The sequence below is a fragment of the Ictidomys tridecemlineatus genome, chromosome 3 (assembly GCF_052094955.1).
Source record: "Ictidomys tridecemlineatus isolate mIctTri1 chromosome 3, mIctTri1.hap1, whole genome shotgun sequence".
Lineage (NCBI taxonomy): Eukaryota > Metazoa > Chordata > Mammalia > Rodentia > Sciuridae > Ictidomys > Ictidomys tridecemlineatus.
Genome location: NC_135479.1, coordinates 136,427,571 through 136,453,358, shown reverse-complemented (window position 1 = coordinate 136,453,358; position 25,788 = coordinate 136,427,571).

Below are 25,788 nucleotides of genomic sequence, written 5' to 3'. Positions count from 1 at the left end.
TTTTGAATGAACGACTAGATTTTGATCTTCCTTCCCTCAAGACTGTATTTAAATAGTATTTAGTAACAGATAAAGCCTTTGCATTTGTAAAAGCTAGTAAGCATTTAGTTTGGAAGAATAAAAAAGTTCTATTTCTTATTTTTCTGAAGCAAATATTAATTTCTGATTTTCCAGATTTTAAAGTGCAGAGTGAGCACTGTTCAGTGACAATACAACTCTTTTTGCTCCCTAAATATGTTATGACATATTTGCTCATCTTCTCTCAATTGAAGTGGTCTTTTCTTTTCATTTTTTTTAGACAGGGTCCTCACTCAAATTTCTCAGGGAGGCCTCAGACTTGTGACCCCCCTGCCTCATCCTCCAGAGTAGCTGAAACTATAAGCATACACAACCTTACCTGGCTTCCTTCATCTGCAGTATTTCTTATCTTTTTATTGTGACACTGACAACTTTGAGCCTACAGTGCAAACTGTGGTCTGTGACCTTGAGAGCAAATGCATAAACACATAAAATTATATAATCAGTTTATGAGTCCCCAAAATCCTATCCTTTGAGTCCAGTTGCAGAACCTTTACAGCACTTATAATGTTCTTTTTATCCTCTGCCTGTCAAACTCTAATGCAACTTGCAAGACTTAAGTTGAATATGCCACCCCTGAGTGGTCTTCTCTATTTCTATCCCTCCATGCAAGCTGACATTTATTATTCCCTACATTATGCTTATATCTCTATTATTAGCATTTATTCATTCTCTTTACTTTTCTTTCTCCCTTCAACATTTATTAAACAGACATCATAAAACTAAAATGAATAAAACAATGCCTCTTCTTATGGAACTCCCACTGCACTAAGGGGACTCATACAAATAGTGTTATCAAGTGAGATAAGTACTAACACAGAGTGAAAGAAATGCCAGGAGAGTACAGATGCTTGACATTTCTCACAAATATTAATATTATTTATAGATAATTTTGCAATTTACCCCAAATTTCCCAACAACTCATCTTCATTTAACATCCCCGACTTTGCTGATTGTATTATTATTATTGACAGCTACATTTTATGGTTCATAAAATAAAGTCAGGGAAGAAAAATATATAAAAAAGAATAACCCACCCAGCAAGTAATTATTGAAGTTAGAATCCAAACTAATGTTTTCTGATTCTGTACTATTTTTCTGTACTGGTTTAAGTTAGCATAAACTATGCATTCTTCTTCCAACTAAATTATGAGATCTTTGGATTAAGATAAACATCGTTTTTTAAATTTTATTTTCTCTCTCTTTCCATTCTTACCCTAAAAGTTACCAAAAAGTAGTAGATTTTTAAATAATATTTGTATTTATTTTCTAGATTGTATTTGTCTCAATGTACTTGATTCAATCCCTGACTGGAAATGTAGATGCATGAATTAATTTTATGAAGCTCCTATAATTTGTAAGGCACTAAATTAGGCATCTTTACATATATCATCTCATTTAATTCCAAAACAACCTGAAATGTAGAAATATTGATTTTATTGTCATTGGGGAAACTAATACTCAAAAATCTAAGCAAATATGTCTCAGGGTACATTTGTCAACAGCTAACCTATGCAACATATTCCAGGCTATAGTCTGCAGATACTTATTTTCTGCCTTCATGATTAATTAGATTGGTTCATTATTTCAAGGAATAATGTAAATATTAGCCAAGGAGTGATCTAGAATTGAGATTAAATTTACCCAACAAGCATTTCAGCAAATACATAATTAGTGCCAGTATGTGCCAACCATTTTTCAAGACAATGTGGATATAACCATGAGTAAATGACTTTTTTCTTTCCCTCATGAGTTCCAATTATAATAAAGAAAGCAAATAATAAGCACATGTATAAGTCCGTATGGGTGCCTTATAGTTTCAATAGGGTCAACAGAGGGGAAGAAAGTGGAGTCTGGGTCTAGAGGTATGGAGGGAGAAGTTACCATTTTATTCAGATAAAATTTGAACAGAAACCAAAATTGAAGAAAATAAGACATAAGTACATCTAGAAAAAAGTATTCAAGGCAAAAGGAACAGGTTCAGGTACCCTATGAAGAGCAAAGAGTCCAGGTTGCTAGAGCAGAATGGATAATGGCAGGGGATATGGACCAAAGACAGGGATAGGAGATGCCTAAAATATTACAGGTCATTTTAGGATTTACTATTTTGCTTTTGTTGTAAGTGTTGTTCTGTTTTGTTTTAACTCTTCATAAACTGAAAGTTACCATTTCTTTTTTTATCTTGAATCAAACATAATATAAATAGTAGGAATTGATTTCATATTTTGAATATTTTCCTCCTTGTTAAACACTAAAGGAGAATATAAAGAAGTACTATATGCAAACATTAAGATGAATCTATTCTGTTGAAAACAGAAATTTATTTCCCACAGTTCTGGAATCTAGAAACAAAAGATCAAGGTGTAGCAAGGTCAGGTTCCAGTGAAACTCTCCCCTGGCTGGCAGGTGGCGACCTTTGTATTATGTCCTCATATTGCATTAAAGAATAGACTTTTTGGTGTCTCTTCTTATAGACACATTAATCTCATCATGAAAGCACCATATTTATGAATGCATTAATCCTAAATATTTCCCGAAGGCCATCTCCAAATACTGTCACATTGGGAGTTAGAGCTTTAATATATGAATTTTGGGAGGACATAACTCAGTCTATAGCACTTTGTGAAGCAGAAGACTTATTCTAGGTAAGATTTTCACAGTGGTTATATCTGGGTATTTGTGGTAGATGTTTAAGAACTGGTCAAATTATAAATGTATTTTAGAAACAGAGATAAGATTTACTTGTGAATATTGTATAAGGTAAATCTGGGGAAAAAAAGGAGAGAGGAGCTAAGAATATCTTCAATTTCATGGTTATTTGAGATGAGGAGATTGTGAAAACTATGGTTGGATGAGGCAGTTAAATCAGACAGTTATTTCTAGTTATATTAATTTTGATATGTCTTTTGGAAAACCAAATGGAGATTACAAGTAAGTAGATGTATATAAGAGAATAGAGTTCAGGAGAGAGGCCCAGGCTGTGCTTAATTAGGAAATTATCAAGAGATGGATCGCATGTAGTGGAGCTCACTAGGAGAATGATTTTAGGGTCAGAAATGATGAAGTCAGAGAGAAAAAGGAATTGAAAGTGACATAATAGAACCCCAAAAGAGCCATGCCTGGCCAATGGAATAATTTACTTCAAATGATTATATACATTAAATTTTATGAAGATTGTTAAAATTACCAGGAGAGGTTATCAGTGGAGACAATGAAAAGTCCACTTTACTAAGGCAAAAGAAAGACTAATAGAGTTGGTTTCACCAGAGAATGGGAGGAGAGAGCTTGGAGTTCGTGAACTTGTTGCATAGTGATCTCTGACCTTCCAGTGGCTACTGCTGCTCTGTATGCACTGCCAGTGTGTCCATGCATTAAGATATGATGGAGCTGGAAAAAGATTTTACTACTAGTTCATTATGTGAATGAAAACTTGTTTAGATAATATAGAAATGTATAATTTTAAATATCCATTTCCATGCAGGACTCATGGAAACACACAAATACACACACACACACACACACACACACACACACACACACACACAGTCATTCACATAAAAGTTACTTTTCCTTTAAATTTGCCTTGGAGTTCATTCATTCAGCTCCCAGTTAGAGTTTGTTCCATGCATTTCATTATGTTAGTTACCAGACTTACAAATATGAATCAAATAGAATAAAAACACAAATATATGTTAAAATATAAATTTCCACCTGGAAAGTTTCTACAAAGTTCAGTCAGTAGAGCCAGTAAAATTTACTCTCACAATCTATTGTAGACTCTCAAGTGGAAAAGTTGTACTTCACATGAAATGCCGTTAAGTCTTAATTATTTGCTTTCCCAACTTACAAAAGATTAGAAACAGAATATTAGATTGAGGTTGCTAATTTTAAGATGAATAACATATGGTAGTTTGATTGCAAATGAGGCAAGATATTTTAAAAATTAAGTGGCAGATATAAGGAATCAATATGAAAACAATGGGCCAATTTGGATGAGGGTAAACTTAATGTACTATCCTTAGGAGGCCCTGAAACAATGATCAATCAATATTGCCAAAAGTCACCAGTTATATATATCTCTCAAGGAGTTTCCAGTAACTAAAATGGTATGAATCAAGTAAAATAATTTCATATTCAAATGTATTGGCTCGAATTCTTTCTTCTTCCTTCATCGTTTTTAGTGTCACTCAAATAAACTTGAGCTATCTATAAAATTATTTAAAACCTCATCTTCCAACTGTCTTGAATATTTGAAGAATTATTACATTGTCCTTAAAGAATGTCTCCCACTTCTATCAAAAATATTCTCTATAACACAGAGTGAAATTCCATTCTTGAAAACAGTACTATTCATTCACATATAATTATTTTCTTAAAATGATGATTGTCATGCTTGATAGAAGTGTTAATACTGTGACTTACAATTGATATTAATAGTAGCTTTTAGAAGACTAAAAATAATGTGTTATTTCAGAAGACTAAATATTGTAATACTTCAGAATTATTCAAAAAAGTTTAAAATACATGTTCTCCTTAAAAGAAAACAAAGTAAACTATCATTTACTAAGTACTTATCATTAGTTAGAGACAATGCTAACCTGTTTTGTGTTTTTTTCTAGATTTAATTTTATATATCTTGATATCTGATTTTATAAATTTCCAAAAACTGTAAAATGCTATAAGTTTGTCCCACAAGAGCACTCAGGTAGTGTGGGAAACTGAGATTTAAACCCAAATATGTCTAATTCCAAAGTCCTAGTCTTTTTACATTGGTAGAGGAAATTTTTATCATATGAAAAATTCATAAAACTTATTTTCTAAATGAAGACAAGAAAGATGGATATCATTATAGAATACAATACTATTTATAGTAGTTCTCAAAATTTGTTCTTCAGAATTGCCTGCAGGACTTATAAGAAACAGAGTTGAGAATTTTTTATTTCTAACAAGTTCTAGGTCATCCTGATGCTTGTTGGTCTAGGACCACACCTTGAGAATTACATCTGATCTATTAATTCATTCAGTATTTCTACAGTGAAAATACCCCTTTCTTTAAAGTTCAGGTGACTGTATTTCACCTTAGGTCTACAGAATTGGCCTTCTGAGGGAAGGCCCAAGAATCCAAATTTGACTGATAGTGATACACTAAGTCTCTATCTCACAAAGAAGACACTATGATGCTATTGGGACAATCTAATGATAGAATAAAGAAGAAACCATGTCAGAATCTGTGTCCTGTTGGTTGTGGCCCTCTGCTATGTCTTATTTTTTTCCCATTCCATCTCAATTCATCCATTTTCTTTCAAATTTTTTACCCTGATATTTTGGATAATACTTTTGCTTATTTTAATTTCACTTCAAATTCTGGCTGGGGGTAATTAGCTTCTACTAAGGAAAAAATAGATCAATAGGAGTTGATCTTTGGAGGTAAAATAAAGTGAGCCAAAAGGATAGAAACTATTTTCTCTATTTTGAGTTAATTTTGTCTCAAAACCCTCAATCTCAAAACTCTTAAGATAAATATCTCAAAACATTCACTGTGCCCTCTTTTAAGGTGAGTATCTCAGAGACATACAGTGGGATGTAGATTCCATGTGCAAGTAATTTATTAAGGAAGCATTCTCCGAGAAGGAGGAGGAGGAAGAGGAGGAGGAGGGGGAGGGAGAGAGGGAGGGGAGGGGGAGGGGGGAGCCCTAGGGGATTCAACACAGGAAAATGGCAGAGGCTAGCAAGAATGCAATTCTAGACAAAGTGCCAGCCTCTAACCATCCCCTCCTAAGAACTTGGAAAAGTAAATTATACTTCAGTGTTTGTCCCAGCTCTAGCCAAGGAAGCTGGACTTGTCTCCTCTCATATCTTCAGTCCTTTTAAAGGCCCTGCCTTAGGGATATATGTTTTCAGTCATTTAGAGCTAAGACAAGAGAGTGCAGAGGCACATGTATGCTGAGGCAAGTGCATGAGCACGTGCGTACACACCCCACCCACACACACACACCATACACAATGATAAAGGGATCAGAGGGACTCTGGGGAGAGCACCCACTATACACTATGCCCAGCTCTATCTTTAGATGCCCTTAGCTCCACTGCTCTAAAACTATACTACTAATAAGAAGTTGAGAGTTTTTACTGCTGAAATGTCTGCATTGTTTTTATTGCCTTTGCTACTGTTGAAGTTCATGATTTTTCTGCCTCTCATATGGATAACTATAGCAGCCTACAATTTTTGGAGAGAAGTACCGTTCTTCCCCAATTTTTCTAACTGACCATCTATCCTTATTAATGATATACAAGTGATTTCTGTGAAGTGATACAGTGATTTCTCTTCATAAAACATCATTTCATTGGTGGGGTTTATTTACTCAAAACATTTTATTTCTCAACACTGCTGAAAGAATGAAGTCTGACTGTCTTATAAATTTATGCAAAGTCTTCCACAATCCAGATCCACCCCATCTTTCTGGTATAATATTTCATTATACCATCAAAAATGTTTATATGCCAGTTATTCCCAAAGCTGGAGTACTTTCAGACCTGCATGCCTTTCATTATTCTCTTTTTCTCCCTGAAAGATTCCTAGCCCCATCTTTTCATTGGAGTTTCACCTTCATGATCCAAATGAAATAGTACCTCCTCCGTGAACCTTTGGGTAATGTCCAATCAGAATTAAATACTTCCTCTCCACTGTTTGTGTCCCTATTGCACATAGTATATATCTAAAGGCATGAACCTCTTTATTCTATAACATTGCTACATGTAAATATGTACCACAAACTCTTAAGTGTTTTGAAACAGGGATTATGACTTATTTTTTCATATATTTCTAGACCTTGCAAAGTTTAGCTTGAAACAAAGAGCATTCCAATAAATAATTTTAGAATTAAATGTATAAACTGTGATCCCAATTGTTTGTGTATAAAGATACTATATCAATTTGAGAGAAAGGACAATAAGGGAAAAACAAATGTAGAAAACATGTCAACTAAAGAAAAGTGTATGTTCAATTTTTCTAGGAGGACATAATTTTTTGTTTCTGGGAAATATTAATACTTCTCATTACATCTCACAATTTGCAGGGGAAGGGAAAGGACAGTAGAGAATATAGACATCTTTTCTTCCTGCTGTCTATGGATTGACACTTCAGAAAATGTGGGCCCTCAAATAAACTTTTCTTCCTCTGTAATTGCTCTGGTTGGGCCCTTTTAGTCACAGCAGCAAAAGAAAAAAAAAAAAGCTGACTAAAACAAGTAACCATGGTATAAAGTCTTGTCTCTGGGAAAGTATGAATTAAGCAATCAGGAATGAAAAGAAAATCTCCATCTGGGTGCTAATCATGACTGTTAAATGGGAAGGGATTTAACTTTTATTTTATGTTCACCATTTAGAATTATGAAATTAATGCATTAAATACATATCCACTGAGATAGTGTATAGATAATAAATAAAATTCCTGTTGGAAAAACAGTATAAGTGATAGGGTTTAATACTTTATAATAGTGTCTAATTACATTGAAAATACACGTGATGGTTAATTTTGGATGTCAACTTGCCTAGATTAAGGAATACCTAGAGAACTTGTAAAGCATATTTTAGGGTATGTCTGTGAGGGTAATTTTTCAGAGGATATTGGCTTTGAGTGGATAGACTGAGTGGAGATGATCTGACCTCAATATGGGGAGAGGAAATCCAATAGGTTATGGGCCTGCAGAGAACAAATAAATACAGAGAAAAGGCTGGGGTTTTTTAGCTCCTTCCTAAAGCAACAATGCTCTCCTTTCCTTAGTCATAAGCCCTCAAGGCTTTTGGACACCAGGAGCTCAGGCCAGAGGCCCCATGGGTTCTCAAGCCTCAGGCCTCTAACTGAGAATAGGTTCACTGGTTCTGAGGCCTTCAGATATAGACTGAGCCATGCTATTGTCATCCAAGTGTCCCCAGTTTGCAGATGGTCATTTGTATGACTTCTCATTCTCCATAGCCATATAAACCAATTTTAATAAATCCCATTTCATCTATGTTTCTATATCTGTCTGTCTCTATCTTTCATTCTTTTTCTCTCTGGAGATCTCTGACCAATAAACAGTAAAACAGAAAAATCCATACGTCTTATAGCAAACACCATTTACTTACGAGCTATAGTCCTTCAGATGCCCTCTGTCACAGAGTCCTTCTATAGCCAGTTCTCCACATGTTGATGGCTTCCTGTCTAAAGATATTCCCTGACCACTACAGCATGCTCAGCACAGGCTGAAAGTTAAATCTGCTGGAGATTCAATACCCACAGAGTAACTCACCCAGGCTGGAAGTCAGTACATAAATACTCCAGAATATCTGCTTTTCAGTGGATCAGTTTTGAGACCTGTTTCACTCCATTTCTCAGAAGGTGACAGAGAAAATGAGCCCAAATTGATGAAACTGGGAACTGACTCATGACTGTGTTCTCTGCTGGCTTTCCTGAGTAATCCCCACTCTTTGTTAGTGCTTCCCAAGGCCACTTTGCAAATAAACTACTTGCACCCAAATCCTCATCTCAGAATCAACTTTTGAGAGGATCCAAACTTAGAAAATACCCATAACAATATTTTTTTCTGCCATTTGTGGCAACTTGGATGGAACTGTAGGATATTATTTATATTGAACGAATTAAGCTAGACACAGAGAGATAAATATCACTTATTCTCACTCCTTGGTGGAAGCCAAAGAAGTTGAACTCAAAAAGTAAAAGAGTGGTTACTAGAGGTCAGGGAGAGTAGAAAGTAAGGAAGATAAAGAGGTTGATAATGGGTACCAACATACAGTTGGATAGGAGGAATTAGTCTTACTGTTCTGGCACAGTAGGGTAACTTTGTTATGGGCTAGGCTATATGGGCAATGACCAAAAAGACTCCATTTTACCCTGAGACTCCATATCATTTAAGAAATGCTTCTCCTGTGGGAGAGCCCCACCTCTGTACTCATTAATAGTTACCTAGCATAACATACTTGGTAACGCAAAATAGTAGTTCTTAAACAATGTAAAATTTTTCTCTTTGCTTTCCATTTTTCTTTGGCAGTGTATTTGTCAGAGATTGATTGTCTAGACATTAGTAACCATTCTCTAACTTGTACCGAATTAGGGTCATTTTGACCCACTTCCCTTCTGCTTGCTTACTACCAACCTGGAAAGTCCTGTGGGAAATACCAATGTACCCATTGCATTGTCTTGCTAATCGCCCAATCCATCTTCTGTACCTGCTTGCTTACAGCTACATCAACCCAGATGTAGTTTTTGCCTTTAAATATCCTAAAATGCTCAGGCTTGGGGCTGTTCCTTGCAGAAACAGTTATGGGTCCTGTGGGGAACAGTCGCCAGCTGGCCGGCTAAATAAAGACTCTTGAATTTGGACAAAACTGGGACTTGGTGTGTTTTCTGAGTGACCTGCCCCACAACAACTACAGTTTTTAGCAAATTATTTTATATTTCAAAATAACCCAGAGATTACAGCTTTCTAACACATCAACATGATACGTATAGAAGGAGCTAGAAATGTTAATTACTTTGATTTGATAATAACATGGTATACACATATATCCAATTATCATATTGTACCTTACAAATATATCAAATATCATCTGTTGATTTAAAATTTAAAACTTTAAAAAGTAAATATAATCCTAATAAAGATAACTTACCTGAGAAAAGTTTTGAAAAGATTAATATTCATTAGTTTGGTAGTGAGTCATGGATAAATATTAAGATAGACTTTTTACTTTCTCTGAAACTTTAAGCCTTCAAAAATTCTTAGAAGATTTCTAAATATTTTAATTGTGATGTTAATTATAGACTAATAAGACAAAGAGTCATAGAAATGATACTATTTATAATAAAAGAAACATATTTAAAAGCATATTATAAACAATGGAATATTATTTGGCAATAAAAAGAATGACTTATTGACATTTACCAGTAAATAAATGGATCTGGAGACTATTGTGCTAAGTAAAATAAGCCAGTCTCAAAAAATCCAAAGACCAAATGTTCTCTTTGATATGTGGATGCTAACACAGAACCAGGGGTGCACAGAGGGTAAAATAGAAGTTCATTGGATTAGACAAAGGGGAATGAAGGGTAGGGAGGGAGCATAGGAATAGGAGGCAATGAAATGAATTTGACATAACTTTTCTATGTACATATATGAATACACCACAATGAAATTACACATCTTGTACAAACACAAGTCTGGGATCCCAGTTAGAATAAATATACTCCATGAATGTATAAAAATATCAAAATATACTCTATTATCATGTATATCTAAAAAGACCAAATAGAAACATGTATTTGAGTCTTAAATATGTTTCCCTAGCATGCCATTTATATTTCAAGAGAGACTATTTCACTTACAAAATAAATACTATTGTGTATGTAAACTGTTTCACCAGCTAGAACAATACACATATACAAACAAATACAAATACTAAACTATGGGCAATGACCAAACAGATTCCACTTTACCCTGAGACTCCATATCATGTAAGAAATGCTTCTCTGGTGGGAGAGCCCCACCTCTACCCATTAATAGTTATCTAGCATAACATACTTGGCAACACAAAATAGCAGTTCTTAAACAATGTAAAACTTTTCTCTTTGCTTTCCATTTTGTAATGTGCTTTAATTTAGCTTTATTAAATTACTGACTTGTCTTATTGGTATTTTCTTTTATTTGTCTTAAAGACCATTTTCTCACATTTATCTTTTTTTTGTTGTTGTTACTTTCTTCTAGATGAAAACATCAAACTGTCTTTGACTCAAAGTTTCTGGTATTTGCTATAAAATTATTACTTGTAACCGCAAAAGCATATATAAATTTTAAGAAGTCTAAGTTTTAATCAAATTGTAATCAATGGCATTAATTTATACCATATTATCTATTTGCTCTTTTGACACTTAATATATCATTCTCACTGTCTCAATTACATGACATAAAGTTGTATCAAACTATAACTATTGTGATTGAATTATCTTCTAATTTCAATAGTAAACTGTTAGCTGAATATATTTATACACAATTTATAATAATGCACACTGAGAAAAATGAGAAATAATATTGATAAGTAATTTGGTTCTCTAACGTGAATCTCAGAGTTAATTATGGCAATAAAACTTTTCCAAATGAAAGACTAGATAAGAGATATTTTCCACTGCCTACTTGTTATGGTTTGGATGTGAGGTGTTCCCAAAAGCTCACAAGACAATGTAAGAAGGTTCAGAAAAGAAATGTTTGGGGTATGAGACCCTGAACCTAATCAGTGAATTAATCACCTGATAGGATTAATTGAGGGGTAACTGAAGGCAGGTGGGGTGTGCATGGAGGAGGTGGGACATTTGGGGCATGACTTTGGGGTATATATTTGTATCTGACAAGTGGAGCTCTCTCTCTTTGCTTGTTGATCATCATATGAGCTGCTTCCTTCTTCCACACTTTTCTGCCATGATGTTCAGCCTCACCTCGAGCCATAAGTAATGGAGCCTGCTCTCTATGAATTGAGTCCTCTGAAAATGTGAGACCCCGCTAATATTGTCTAGTGAGATCCTTTACTCACTGCAGCGAAAAAGCTGACTAAATCATTATTATTTAGGTTTAAATATTTTTTAAGGAAGAAATTTGCTGTAAAACAACAAAATAAAACAAAACAAAAAAACAGAACTGGGGATGTGGCTCATTGTGGAGTACAGTACGTGTTTATCATGCACAAATCCCTGGATTCAATCTCCAGCATACATATGAAAAAGATGGTTTTTGTTTCTTAATTTTTTAAAAAAAGATTGCTTTCATTCCCAAATTTTCTAAATCGTATTTATAAGCCAACATAGGGGTTTTTTTTTTAAATTTTTCTTCCTGAAGTTTTAAAATAATTCTAAAATATATTTGGGAGATTCCTCATGAACCCATTCTGACATATTCCTAACTATCCATGCATTCTCCCGCAGTGTTATGCATATATTGAGCACATTTATAAACAAGTCCTTTAGACCATCTAAAGAAGAATAAAATGTGATTCCTGTTCCTATGTACAGTAGGAATAATAAACTGGAACATGAAAAACCATTGTAAGTCCTCCTGTATGGGTGGTATGAACAAAGGAATGCTAAGATTGTAAGAATTATTTCTAACTGAGAAACAGAGCCATTCACAAATGAAGAAGCAAATTGTTCAGGCATTGGAAAATCAACAAAATTTTAGACAGAGTGGAGCAGGAAATAATAAGAGGATAAAAGCCAATGCCAAGGCTTGGAGGTGAAAGGAGACAGCCCAAAGAGAAGAGTGAGTGGCTTGATGTGGTGTGGGAGTAAGTCTTTAAGTGGAAGGAAGAAGAGATCAACGAAGAGATGTCACTAAGTGTAAAGTGATATAACATTGGAGATCTTAGAGGACTTTAATTTTAGTATCAATCTATCAAAGTCACACTGCTGCCTGAATAGGTCAAACACAATTCCAGGATGTGAGACAGTTGGAGTGATTCTTGAGATTGCTGGAATCATGTGAGATATTACTAATGAGGTAGAAGAAATACAGAGCCAGGCTGAGCTTTTTTGCTAGCTGAAATTAACCTCTCAATTCCTTGGAGAGAGTGCATAGGTCATAAGTTTATCCAAATGCCATAGTTAGTTGAAATCACTTGTTACTGAGGAATTACAATGTCCAATCTGGTCTACTTTCTTCTTTTGAGTAGCCTGTACACATAAACACCCACACATACTTACATACATACATACAAGCAAACATGCCTATCCTACTGCCAAATTTATCGTATTGATTACAATTACATAAGCTATCCTCCATATTATTACAGAAATAGTGAAAAAACTTCATTCAAAAAAGAGAAAGTGTAAATCTTGGTTCATTTGCCATCTGTTATGGTTTGGATATGAGGTATCCCCCAAAAGCTCATATGTGAGACAATGCAAGAAATTTCAGAGAAGAATGATTGGATTGTAAGAGTTTCAAACCAATTAGGGGGTCCCTGAAGGGATTAACTGAATGGGAGCTACAGGCAGGTGGGGTGTGGCTAGAAGAAGTGGTTAATCAGTAGTGTGGCTATGGGGTACATATTTTGCATCCGGAGCTGGAATCTCTCTCTCTGCTTCTTGACCACTATGATGTGAGCTGCTCCTCTCTGCCACACACTTCTCCATGATGTTCTGCCTCAACTTGAGCCCCAGGGAATGGAGCTGGCCTTCTATGGACTAAGACCTCTGAAACTATGAGTCCTCAAATAATTTAACTTTCCTCCCCTAGAGTTGTGCTGGTCAGGTCCTTTAGTCAAAACAACAACAACAACAAAAAAAAAAAAAAAAAAAAACTAAGACACCATAATTAGGAAAAATTTTCCAGAAAAATAAACCAAACAGTTTGGTTATAGTTCCCAGCAGGTATTCTGTGATAGATCACTGTTAGGTAAAGCCTTCCCAAGAGTTCTGCAAAATGTAGATCAACATGTAAAATGCATTTTGCAACATAAACTTATACTATCTGTCAAATAAAATGTTGATCTTAACAGACTATGTGGCACCAGGTGTCCTTCAACCAATGAGTAAGAAATACAATATAAAACCAGTACTCTATCACTAAAGCAAGATGATTTATAGAAATAGGAGAAAGTATAAGAAGCACTTGAGGGTAATAATTTTGTTCAAACAATGGCAGAGCATGGAAGGGCAGCTAAATGTGTGGTGGCTAGAGCAGTGTTTGCACACACTGAGAGACATTGTTACTCCTGTGATTGTTTCACAGTAAATACCTTGTGTGATGCATACTTAGGTCTTCTAACACTTCCAAGGGTGTGCAGACTTAACTTTCAGGGTTAGGAAGCATGTCATGGCACCAAATGGTGATGACACCATCTTGTTAATACTGGAGATTGTGCTGTAGTTTACTCATCTCCTGACACACCCAACAATAGAGGTGGGAAAAAGAAAGTCTACCAGTTAATGCATCATATGAAGAATGGCCATGTTATTTCCTAATTGTTATTACCCTGTTGGATATGTTAAGGTGTGGACACTTCACTGAGTTCAAATTTCATGATCATACCCAAGTTCTCAGTGGCTTAACACAATAAAAGTTCATTAGATTACAATAGTCTAATCCTGGCTGGCAGAGTTGGGGACTCTTCTCACAAATTTTATCCAGTGATTTAGATTCACTCTAGTACCTTTTCCATTCCATTGGTACTTTCAGTGCTTCACTGATTGCTTTCCAATAATCCAGGAAAGAAAAGACATGAGGGAGGACACAGGAGTCTTATGAAATGGTTTGGGTCACCTCCAGTTTAATAAATAATTCCCAAATATGTTTCAAGTCAGTTCCATGGCTCCACCTAATTGCAGAGGAGTCGGAAACACATAGCCTTGGGACGAGGACAGGAAAATGTAATGGGGTGTATTGAACACATTTTGTGATCTGTTTCTGGTGAGTTGTGGCTACTTTCATAAAACACTATATTTAGAATGTTCAGATTAAGACATATTTTACTCAGCACTGATCAGGGAGTTGTGTCAAGTTAGGACTAGCTTTCTCTAAGTAGGATGCTAAAAACCTGAATAAGGGTCCCTCCAGAGGAAATTTACCAGGATAGTGAAAGTCATAGAAAAGTACATAGGGTGGAAAGTTGAAAGGACTCAGGATGCTTACTGATAAGAAGACTAGAAAGGTGACAGGTGGAAGACATCTTTGATTTAGTACAGAGAATTTCAAATTATAAATGATAGGTAAAAGTTCTAGAAAAATATATTTAATTAGAGACATAAATTTTTTTTAAAAAAAATTATGAATGTTGAACCACTGTTTTGGACCACATGATGCTCCGTGTCATTGAACACTGAACTAACAGGGGTCTGTGGTAAAGATAAGTAATCTCTCAAACTCCTTTCGGTCCTGAAATCTTACTGTGTCTGATTTTTAACTGTGATGCTTCGCTGTGATTCTTGACCAGAGAAGTTTAATGAAGACGTCTTCCTTTCCCCCTTAAGTCTGACCATTTATTTAACATCACCATAAAGAGGTCTAATTTTATTTGAAATGTTTTAAAGTTGTTTTTAAATGTCAGCCAAATCATTGTCCTTTCTTTTATTTTATATTTGGAATCACAGAAGGAAGAATTTGGAAGAATAGCCTTGTGTTTCATTTCAGGAGGCAACTCATTTAGGGGCTTGCTGTCCGTATTCTGCAGCTGTATATGAGTGCCCCCAGAATTATGGGAAAGGATAGCGAACCCAGAATGACCTACCAAAATTCAGAGAATCTGTTGTTACAATCTAATCCAGTTGTTTTCTCCAAAAATCTTTCCAGCAGTTTCACCTTTCAAGGATTGATTTCACATCTCACATCCCAAAATTTTATACTTTGAAACATTCCTGATAAACATTTTTTCTTCCAAGGTATTGCATTACAAAATTGAATATGGATCCCTTTCATTCAGTTTTGTAGTCACCAACACATATGAACCCGAGGAACTGTCACAGTATGTAACTCTACATGTTTTCTTCATGAATTCTCTCCAGCAGATTTAGTTTGTATAATTAATGTAAATTTTCACAATGAAATATGGAGACTGCATTGTCATACATACCACTTGTAAACAAACTTCTATGGATACAATAGCTTCTTAAGAAGGAAAATAGAGGGTAATTTTACTTTTTAAAATGTATTCAGATATTAGAAATTCTTATCTTTTAGATACTAGACATCCTAATTCTATCTTACTATGGCTAGCCTGCTAAGAAATATCAAATATCTTTATTTTTCCTTAAGTACTAGAATTCTTCAAAATCAGAACAAATGGAGTTGTTCTGGGCTTTATGGACTAATTTTTTTTTTTTTTTGGTAAGAAAGTAAAGTGCAAAGTCATCAAATAGTAAGTTATAGGGGACAATGTTGGTGAATTGTAATTGTAATTGAGTTATAATATTTTTCTGAATTCTGTTCATCCATGAAATTATGGATAGAAAGAGATATTGAAGGAAAGTACCTGTTGTCTGCATTGTAGAAGGCCCTCCATCAACACACTCAATATTTTTTAGTCTCTTTCTGTATAATTCTCATGGCAACAACCTCATACATGCTAAGGTAGTTCATTACTGTGCCAGAAAACTAAGGTTTTAGAAGGCTTTTCCACATATTAAACCAAATTGCACCTGTAGCTAGTTCTGACCTCTTGAATCATTAAAGCCAATTTATAATTTTGTATGCAACGAATAGATTTTTAGAAATAAAAAGATTGTATTAATGTAGATTACTTCACTTGTTTTAAACTAGATACTAAACTATGAATTAATTATGAATATTCTTTTTAATTTTATTATATTTAGCAGAAAAGATCTTGAAACTGTTTTTAGAGAGCGAGTAGTGAAGTTGCTTATTTTATAAACTCTATTGGCAGTTTACAAACTAAAAGCATGAATGATATGACTGCTATATTTTTGTTGAGGAATTAAATAGCAAAATCTAGCTATCAATAACCTATGTAAGACACAAGTAATATTTTTCTTTCAAGAATAATTTGTTTACTACTTTACATCTATTTTCAAGTGTGTCCCTTTCTCTCTCATTTTGTTAGTTATAATTTTGCCCTTTCCCTTCTGTTTGATCTAAATGTAATCAGAATTAGAAAATTTCACTTTACTTTATTCTACATGATGAATTTGTAAACACCCAAATTAATAAACTAATAAATGAGCTTTAGGAAGGCACTGAACACTGGCTTCATAGAGAGGGTCCTTTTTTCACTTCTCTTCTATTCACTTTTATCCCAGGATAACTTTTTTTTTTCTCTCCCAAATATGGTAGTTTGGCAACTCTTACATGTCTTTCTTTTGAAAATCACCAAGCTAGTCTGAATTCACAGTAACAACAGATTCCCAATTTCTCTAGAATCCCCCTAATAGAAAGCCACTGCTATTTGGTTCTTGAATGTCTTCCCCAAAAGCCCAGTAAGTTGAAGGCTTAGTCTCCAACCCACAGCACCATTGCAAGATGGTGAGTTGGTGCCAAATGGAAGGAAATTAGATAATTGGTGGCAAGTCCTTGAAAGGATATTGGAACCCCCAGACCCTCCTCTTATTATTTTACTTCCCAGCCACAAGGAGGTGAGCAACTTGCTCCACCTCATGCTCCCATCAAGATGTGTTGTCTTGCCACAGGCCCCAAAGCAATGAGCCATAGACTGCCACATCCAAAACTGTGAGCCAAAATAAAAATTTCCTCATTTTGAGTTCATTTTCTGTGTTTTTTAATTTTGTTTTTGTTTTGTTTTAATAATAATAATAATGTAGACCAATACAGGCACTCACTTGGATACCATTAGAGCTGAATATTTCCAGAATTTTGACTAAGACTTATGTTCTTGGACACTGACTTCTGTCCAAAATCAGCTTCTATAGCTAGGTTGGGTTACTTGACAATATACTAAAAGGCATAAATTCTCTGAGATACTTAATGTGCTTTGTTTTTTGTGATGCCAATCATGAATTTAAATTTTGTAAAGCTATTTGAATCAAAGGAAGAATCCATTAGACTCAAGTATCCTGAATGTTTTTCATTCTTAGTGAATTTCAAGAATCAATAATAGAGGACTATCAGTCTGCCACAATTAATGGTTATTAGATCTTTTTGTATGAAAAAGAAAAGACTATGAACATGAAACTTCTCACTCATTAACTTCAAACTTGTTAGGAGGATATTACCATATTCTAGGTAATATAACATCTCTTAATATAAACTGGATGACTTTTTAAAAGTGCTTTCTTTCTAAATAAAATTTCAGATAAAGATGTTGCTACTAATGTGAATTTGATCTTGTTTAACATGTGTCTCTTGGTGGTAGTCATTCATTGACACAGTTTTATAAAATATTTTACTGTAACCTTGCATAACATGTTACATTATCAAATTTGAGTCTCCCTTCTGAGTACACAGTCTCCCAAGACATTTTATGCACCCTGTCAAGATTATTAAGCACTGACATTTCATATTTATCCTGAAGATCGATGCTTCCAGTTCTGCTTATTCTTTTATTTGAGAATTTATTATAGCACACACAGAACAGTTGATTGTCATCAAACATCTTGCAAAAGGATTAATTTGAAAGTTAAAGGAAAGGACACAGAAAAAGATGGATCAATGTGACCATGAAAGACATATTGGGAAAATAACAGCTGTGAAAATCTCTAACATTTTTAATGAAGAAACTACATCTAGCTAAATGTATGCTTTTAGAGCTTTTTAAATTACATTTGCAAAAAGAAATGTCATCTTAAAATGCAGACAAGATGTTATTAAAATCCTCAATCCAAAATCCAGTCCTAAAACATTTTGATCCACTAGTAGCTTAAATTATTTGATATTTTTTGAGAAACACAGACTCCATATAGCATTTGATAACTTTCATGAAGCTAGGTCTTAGAATGGAAAATTTTACTAAACCCAAATATTAGGACAAAGGTAGGCAGAGAATAAGGGGATTTCTGAATTGAAAGACCTACATATAGGACTTTATGCCAATCTTTGTTTTTAATTATAGAAACAACTTCTTTATCATTTATCAAATCTATAAAAAATTAAGAGACTTTCCCAACTGGTTGCAATTTAGGACAGCTGAAAGCATTTCCATGTTGGTAAACAGGCATGGACATGCTTAAGATTAAAGATTTATACCTCATGATAATGTCAATAGACATTTTTTGAATACCCTTAAACATTTTTATAAAATGAACTTACTTAGCATTTCTCCTGGAAATTTTAAAACATTAAATAAAAGTAGACAGAACTATGTAAGAATTCCAGATTCTCAAAACCCAGCTTTATTATTTATCAACTCCTGAACAGTCTTGGCTCATCTTTAGCCCACTTTTTTTTTTTTTTTTGGCCCATTTTCAATTGTGTCTCCTTCTGCCAGTTGGATTCTTTTGAAGCAAAATCATGTATAGAGATTTTCTTACCTGTTATTTGGTTGTTATTGTAGAGAACACATTGTTATCCTTTAACAAAGGGCATCATACAAATAACTGATCATTAGAGATTTTAAAATGTGTGTTTCTTGGAGGTAGAAATGAAGAAAAGCAAAGCTTTATGGTTTTCCCACTCTGGTACATCATCACCTACCTACTCAGGAGCCAAACTCAAGAAAAGAGTCATCAGGAGACTTGGTATTGTATCTGGTTGAGAAAATATGGGTACATTTTTTAAAAAGGTCAAATATTCCTCGAAAAGTGGGTTAAAAAGTCCCTAAAAGTCCTCCATTTATTTAATTCTAAGAAAATGCTGGGAAATTACACTTAAGATGCACATAATGTTCTAATTGCAGGAATTTTGTAAAGAAACTGGCTTAAACAGCCTGAAATTAAAGGATCTGGTGGAAATCACACTGGATCGAATTCTAACCTTTGGGCTCTGACTCAACTGCTGTTTAACCTCAAACCAGGCATGAAGTCTATCCATTCTCCAGTATCAAATAGAGGTGATGATGATGATGATGATGATGATGATGAGGAGGAGGAGGAGGAGGAGGAGGAGGAGGAGGAGGAGGAGATGTAATTTATGCATGCTTAAAATGAATTATTATATTGAGTAATGATTTCTACTATTATTTATAACTTACAAAATGTGTTTATTTTCTTTTCAAAATCACTGCAAATAAGTAACATATACTTTTTCCCCTCTGTGAGTAAGGTAAATGAGGTTAAAAGATTATATAATTTTCCTAAGGTCAAGAAGGGCAGGGGCTATAGAGCTAGTACTTGAATTCATCTCTCTCAGTCCAGTTCAGGATTTAAGAAGGCACACTACTGCTCTCTCCTCTAACTTCAGAAGGATAGAAAACCTCTGCTTTTCATCTATGTCTCCTGCCATCACTCACCATGCTGTTCTTGTTCAGTCCCAAGACTCCACTTGAAAGATTTACAGTGTTGGCCACACATGTGACCATCATCACTCCACCAAAGTAGGAATCCCCTTTCTAGAATGTACAAATAAGAACTCAGTGGGAAGATTCCCAAAAAGGAAAGGAATAAAAGCCCTAGGTTAGAGGCAGGTTGGAAAATAAAAGTGGCTCTAAGAAATACATTGGGGTTTTGTTGGTGCTCGAATTTGTCTGTTACTGGTGCATATAAGCAAGATAGTACCAGATCTCTCTGCCCAGGTTATCAAGACTTTTTTAAAAGTCATCACATAAGCCTACATTTTCTTTTGTTGAAAAAAAAATGTGTTTCTTTATTTTTATTTTTTTTAGCTTTAGGTGGACATAATACCTTTATTTTATTTTTATGTGGTACTGAGGATGGAACCCAGTGCCTCACGCATGCTAGTTGAGCACGCTATCACTTGAGCCACATCCTCAGCCCATGTGTTTCTTTAAAATGCATAATATTCATAAAAAGGATCTCCAATTCTTGGGTAAGGGATATGTCTTGTGGGCTCTCAAAGAGAAAAGTGTCAACATACCCATATTCTTTCTTTCCTATCTTTCAAGGAAATTTCCTTATTTTTCAAGAAAATTAGTGGCCATATTCTCAGCAATTTTGTTTGCAGACAGTTCATTCTGTTTATGCAAACAACCCTAGAATAGAAAAGCAAGGCACCCGCCAGATCAAGAGACCATGTATTTTTGAAGAGAAAATGTTGGATTAAGGGTCCTATTCTAGTTCTAGTTCGACATTTCTACCTTTATTCACTGTGAAACCCTGAGTTATTCCATTCAAAAATCACATCCCTTTAGTGTCCCAATTCAATCACCCATTAAAAGGGTTAAAACTATGGATAACTATCAACAGAAGGGTGCTAATATTGAGTAAGAAAATTAAGGCATGGACATAAATGGCTTTAACATTAGTGAGATAAGGGAAGTACCAGATGAAAGATACTGAGAGAAGAGAGCACTTTGTAATGCAGAAGAGCTTGCTTTGGATGGTTTTCTGCAAAGATAGAATTTTGATCCCCATGACCTTCGACTTCAGTGCTATGTCTATGAATATTTCACATTACATGAACAAAAAGAGACTTTGCAGATGCAGTTAAGGTTGTTAATCAACTGCTATAAAATGTTTACAGAGACTATTTTGGATTATTCAGGTGGGCCCAATGAAAACACATGCACTATTAAGACCAGAGCTTTCTTCCAGCTAAGGAGGACATCAAGGGACGCACTGGAGAAGAAAGTCCCGGAGATTCAGCGTGAGAGAGACTAAATTCCCCATTGCTTGAAGGGACCACTGAAAATACTTGAATGCTCTTAAAAAATGCTCTTGGGGGCCTCTGGACAATCATCAGTACCAACTGACATGCATCAAGGAAATAGGGACCTCAGTCCTTACAAAACAAGAAAATGACATCTACCAACAACCTGACTGAGATTGGAAATGAATCCTTCCCCAGAGACTAAGTGAGGAACACTGTCCTGCGGACACAATGATCTCAGCCAGCACTTAAGGAGAAAACTCTTCCCCTTAACCTCCAAGACCTAGATGAATAGAAACTTTGCTGTCTTCACATGTGATTTTTAAGTCATCCCAAGTCATCATCTCAGAATTCCAGTCAAAGGGACAGGAAAAGAGCATGGAGAAACAACTGTGAGAGCTTTCATGATCCAGGCCAGGAAGTAGCACATAGAGTGTATATGACATTTCATTCAAGAGTGTCATTTCATTTCATTCAAGAGTGGGCTGGGGATGCAGCTCAGTGGTTAAGTGCCCTTGAATTCAATCCCCAGTACCAAAAATGATATATTAACTAGGAACCTTTATTAAGATTTTATTATGTGCCAGCTATTGTGGTGATTTAAATAATTATTTACTTACATCTCACAACAGCTCTACAATAGAAGTTTTTTTTATTATTATTAGCAAAATATTTAGCTCACAAAGGTGTTCTCTTATTATGTGTTTCATAAATAATCAATCACTAAATTCCCATTTTACAAATGAAATCCTGAGCTGTGAAAGAAAAGTTGTATAATATAATTTTACTCATTGTATTGATCATTTAAGTTCCATTAAAAATTATGTTTTGAAATGAAGCTTTAGTTTGATTAAAATAGTTAACATTTAAATTCATTTAACATATACATTGTTGAAAAGACCATAAACTTTTGTTCTATGAGATAATACCTCATAGGTATTATTAAAGCAATAATCTTTAAGAGTAACTCTATTTAAATATATTTTGCATAGAGAAAGAACAATCATAAAACCACTACTTCTTATTTCTCACTTGATTACACCAAAGTGAGTCTGTTGCCAGGGATGATCTAAGCTTCTCTACAGAAAAAAAAAGTAGCATGATGATATTAAAAGCTTGTTTCTATAAGAGTTTGAATACATTAGATCAACCTCAACAGTGTTTTATGAAGCCACTTTTCTGATTCACTTTTCTGACTTGTCTCTTCTTGCTCAATCTCTTTCCCTAAGTCATGTGTCACACTTTTAACTCTTCTTACACAGCTTGCTCAAAGCCCAGATCTATCAAGAAGACATTCCTGATTCTTCTGCCCAAAATGGACTTTTTCTTTTTAATGTTTATGACCTTTAAACTCCGATTTGGGGAGGCACACTTCACCATCTACCTTGTTTGCTGGATAATTAATCTTGAAGCCCAAATACAAGTCAACTTAATTTCAAAACCATCTTTCAGAAAGAAAAGCAAATCATACCGAAGAAAGATAATATCATCGCAAACCTCAAAGTAGTTGTTTAATTTTCTTCCTCAATTTCAAGATCTATAGCAAAACAAATAGCCATACAAGAAAGAATTAAAAATTAAGATAAAAAAATAGAAAATGAAAAAAGATTCACAAGAAATTCAGGCTTTTAAAAATCAGAATTATATTTTAAAGTGCTTGATGTTTGATACTTTAAATAAGATGGTGAATAATGGGAGGTAAGTGGAAATTCTATATAATGCTTTATTTAAATGATTTAAATATTAATGCATGACTTTAATAATATTTTATGGCCAGATGAAGATAGAAATTTGTGACTTGGAAGATAGATCAGTAAAAAATCAGACAATAAAAAATGTGGAAAGTACAAAAAATAAATAAAATATAAATGGAAAATGATAAATAAATGTAATATATACATAATTGAAATTTAAGGAAAGATGGAGAAAGAGTCAGAAATCAAGAACATTTCAAAACTGACAAAAGATATATCAAGACAAAATGTAAGCAGTGAAATTTAAGTAGGATAAATGTAGAGATAATAACATTTAGGTATATAATAGTAAATCTTCTGAAAAACAAATACAGGAAAGAAAATCATAAAGCAGCCAGAGAGGAAAACTTCCATCAAAAAGAGAGCAAAAATTTACAAATGATTTATTTAAAAAAAGGAAAATAAAAAGACAATGGAGTCGTATCTTTAATAGCTAAAAGAAAATACCTAACAAACTGTAACTGCTTTCTTGATAAATATAGCATTTAAAAAATGAAGGCAATATAAAAGATATTTTTCTGACAAGAAATAATTTATTACCAAAAGAGCGTTCTAAAGGAAATGGCAATGGATTTAATAAATCATTGTGAAAAGGATGGATTAGTCAATAAATGGTCTGATTTTCTATTCATATAAAAATAATGGGAATATCTCTACTACAAACTCTACACAGAAATAAATTTCAGATGTCTAAAGACCTGTTGAAAAAAAGAAAATTATTTTTAGGAGGAATATGTGGTAGAATATCTCTATGACTACATGACAGGGAAAGATACGTTAAGATTCTTTAAAAACTGATAAGTATGATAATATTAAAATTTCTCTGAATAGACATGCCTTTTGAACAAGTGAGACTATGGTAAACCTTATACTGGAAGAAAATATTTATATGACATACAATTGATTAAAGGTCATTTTTCAGAACATATGAAAACAATATCTAAAAACTAATAAAGAAAAGAGACAGACTTCCCAAAAGAAAGACCATAATGAAAACCAAATTAGTTGAAACAAATAAAAGAAATAGAGTAAAAGTTGTCCAACTCTATGAGAAATTAAGAAAATTTACTTAAAAATGATAAGATACCAAAGTCGGCCTGCTGCTAGACAAGATGGAATAATAAGAACTGGATTTATACTTCCCCATAAAACAACCAAAAGAAAAAAAAAGACAAAATACATAAAATCATGGCGTTCAAGACACTGAACATAAGCTAAGACAGAGCTCTGAATCCTGAGACATGAGAGACAAAAGGAATAGTCCTCCATTTATTTTAGTTGCTAGATACTCTATATTTTAAAAATAGAAACAATAACAAAGGATCATCTGTTCATTCATCATATAGCACAAAAGATTAAAAATTTAAAACGGACCATTGTTTTGGCTTGGATGGGAGGTGATCCCTGAAAACTCATGTGTGAGACAATGCAAGAAGGCTTCGAGGTAAAACAATCAGGTCATAAGAGCTTTAATCCAATCAGCCAACCATCCCTCTGAAAAAGGGATGGGATTAACTGAATGGTAACTGAAGATGGTAGGGTATGGCTGGAAGAGGTGGGTCAATCTAAATCTTTGAGGTTTAGATTTTGTCTCTGGCAAGTGGAGTCTCTCTCTGATTTTTGATCTTCGTGTGAGCTGTTTTCCTCTACCACACTCTTCTGCCATGATGGTCTGCCTCATCTGGAGTCCCCAGATGAGTAAAAGTTAAAAGTTCCCTAAATGAACTTTTCCTCCTTAAAATTTTTCTTGTCAGGTCTTTTGGTTGTAGCAACAACAACAACAACAACAAAAAAAAACTGACTAAAACAATCACAGAACTAGTTAAGAAACCTCAAACCATGAAATTTCTAGAAGAAAATATGTGAGAAAATTTTTGTTAGAATATTTTTAACCATGATACAAAAAGCTGTTCCATAAAAATACAAACTGAGGAATTGGAGTTCATCAAAATTAAAAACTTCTGTTCTCTGCAAATCACTGTTAAATAAGAAAAGCCAAGGCAAAATCTAGGAGAAGATACCTACCACTTGTGTTTTTGATAAAAACTTACTTTCAAGTTGTAAAGTGGTGAAAACCTCTTTGGAAAACAAAATTAAACACGATTTACCTCATGATCAAGCCATTTCATTCCTACAAGTTTTCTCAAGAAAAAATTAACGTGTATGTCCATACAAAAATTTGTATGAATGTCTATAGCAATTTTAGTATTAATAGCCCTATTTCAGACAGCTTTTTCACTACTGCAACCAAAAGACCTGACAAACAATAATAGGAGGAAAAAATTTATTTGCGGGCTCACAGTTTCAGAGGTCTCAGTCCACAGATGGTTGACTCTATTCCTTGGGGCAAGAGGTGAGGCAGAACATCATGGCCAAAGAGTAGGGTAGATAAAAGTTGTCCAAGAAATCACATCAGGAAACAGAGAGAGAGCTCCACTCTTCAGGTACAAAATATATAATGCAAAGTCAGACCCCCAATGACCCACCTCCTCCAGCTTCACTCTACTTGCCTATAGCCACCACCCAGTTAATCCATTTCAGGGGATTAACACTGATTAGGTCAAGACTATCATAACCCAGGCATTTCACCTATAAGCTTTCTTGCTTTGCCTTACACACGAGCTTTTGGAGGACATCTTTATCTAGACCATAACAAGCCCCAGGCTGGAAATAACCCAAATGCCTATCAATAGATGAATAGATTGTGGAATATAGGAAAATTATTATGATTGATTAAAAAATAACTT